The sequence below is a fragment of the Hemiscyllium ocellatum genome, chromosome 26, assembly GCF_020745735.1.
Source record: "Hemiscyllium ocellatum isolate sHemOce1 chromosome 26, sHemOce1.pat.X.cur, whole genome shotgun sequence".
Lineage (NCBI taxonomy): Eukaryota > Metazoa > Chordata > Chondrichthyes > Orectolobiformes > Hemiscylliidae > Hemiscyllium > Hemiscyllium ocellatum.
In genome coordinates, this window is record NC_083426.1 from 45848270 (window position 1) to 45850500 (window position 2231).

A 2231-nucleotide genomic window follows, 5' to 3' on the forward strand; every position below is an offset into this window, starting at 1 on the left:
CCCTCGCTCCCCACCCCCACTGACACCCCACCCCCCCTCGCTCCCCACCCCCCTCGCTCCCCACCCCCCTCGCTCCCCACCCCCACTGACACCCCACCCCCCTCACTCCCCACCCCCCTCACTCCCCCACCCCCCTGACACCCCACCCCCACTGACACCCCACCCCCACTGACACCCCACCCCCCTCACTCCCCACTCCCCCTCACTCCCCACCCCCTCACACCCCACCCCCACTGACACCCCACCCCCCTCACTCCCCAACCCCCTCACTCCCCACCCCCACTGACACCCCACCCTCCTCACTCCCCACCCCCACTGACACCCCACCCCCACTGACACCCCACACCCCTCGCTCCCCACCCCCACTGACACCCCACCCCCCTCACTCCCCACCCCCCTCGCTCCCCACCCCCACTGACACCCCACCCCCCTCACTCCCCACTCCCACTGACACCCCACCCCCACTGACACCCCACCCCCTTACTCCCCACCCCCACTGACACCCCACCCCCACTGACACCCCACCCCCACTGACACCCCACCCCCTCACTCCCCACCCCCACTGACACCCCACCCCCTCACTCCCCACCCCCCTCACTCCCCACCCCCACTGACACCCCACCCCCCTCACTCCCCACCCCCACTGACACCCCACCCCCCTCACTCCCCACCCCCACTGACACCCCACCCCCACTGACACCCCACCCCCTCACTCCCCACCCCCACTGACACCCCACCCCCCTCGCTCCCCACCCCCCTCGCTCCCCACCCCCCTCACTCCCCACCCCCACTGACACCCCACCCCCACTGACACCCCACCCCCCTCACTCCCCACCCCCACTGACACCCCACCCCCACTGACACCCCACCCCCCTCACTCCCCACCCCCACTGACACCCCACCCCCACTGACACCCCACCCCCTGACACCCCACCCCCACTGACACCCCACCCCCCTCACTCCCCACCCCCACTGACACCCCACCCCCACTGACTCCCCACCCCCACTGACTCCCCACCCCCCTCGCTCCCCACCCCCACTGACACCCCACCCCCCTCGCTCCCCACCCCCACTGACACCCCACCCCCTCACTCCCCACCCCCACTGACTCCCCACCCCCTCACTCCCCACCCCCTCACTCCCCACCCCCCTCACTCCCCACCCCCACTGACACCCCACCCCCTCACTCCCCACCCCCACTGACACCCCACCCCCTCACACCCCACCCCCCTCACTCCCCACCCCCACTGACACCCCACCCCCTCACTCCCCACCCCCACTGACACCCCACCCCCTCACTCCCCACCCCCACTGACACCCCACCCCCCTCACTCCCCACCCCCACATTCCCATCCCCTTCACTGTCACTCAGTGCCCTTCTCACTGTCAGTCACTCATTCTGCCATTCCCCCACCCCTCATTTATTTACTCCCTCCCTCCCTCCCTGCCCGCCCGCCATCACCCCCACCCCCTGCCCGAGTCACTCACTCACCCTCCGCTGTCTCTCCAGCCCCCGCTGTCGGGCTTGGGCTCAAGCAGTGGGCAGCGCTCTGCACATGCGCACTCCGCCCCCTCGCTAACGGCCGCTCTCGCGCTTCCACCCCAACTCTCCGTGCCGAGGACAGCCGGGCCTGGAGGACCCCGCCGCCACTGCACACCCCAGCTAATCCGCTCCGCCTCACAGGCCACACCTCGCTGGAGCACACCGTTCCGTTCAAATATCAACATCACCGCTGCCCTCAAACGTGGAAATTATTGTATTACAGGCAAAAAACATACCTCGGACTGTGGGACTTTAGGATGGTCGATGTACGCAAGCGCTTTGCCCGCAGTGACGTCTGGGATCTGTAGTCTTTCAAGTTAGAGGCTTGCGTAGTGACGTCAGCCTGCTTATGGAGTTATAAATAGCCCATATAAAAGCCGGCAGTGAGTGAGCAGAGCAGTGTCAGAACAAAATAGCAACAGGAGCTGTAAGAGGCCAATTTTTATCAAGTTGTGTAATGCAGAATACACATTCCCTTGCAGCAGATCAATAATTGTGACATTCCACATTCATTTACCAGTTTCTTTTGGATTCTGACACTTTATCTGAAATACAGAAGTAACCTGACAAAAATAAAATTACTTTATTTTAATGTGATTTATTCTAAAAAAGGTACGTTCATCTCAAGATATTAAACATGAGAGTATCTGACACGCTCTAAACTCAGTGTGAACTTTCTCCCAGGTAT

At 64.1% G+C, this 2231-nt stretch overlaps 1 protein-coding gene across 2 annotated transcripts in view; it reads right to left on the reverse strand.

Moving 5' to 3' along the window:
- nras (NRAS proto-oncogene, GTPase) overlaps positions 1-1827 on the reverse strand; it is a 117871-nt gene extending 116044 nt beyond the window's left edge. Inside the window, exon 1 of one of the 2 annotated variants that reach the window (XM_060845578.1) lies at positions 1780-1827. The gene's annotated coding sequence lies outside the window, so the exon portion shown is untranslated. Of the gene's footprint in view, positions 1-1492; positions 1572-1779 lie in introns of those variants that run through there. The other variant, XM_060845577.1, reaches the window with a different exon arrangement.
- Positions 1828-2231: the final 404 nt, after the last annotated feature.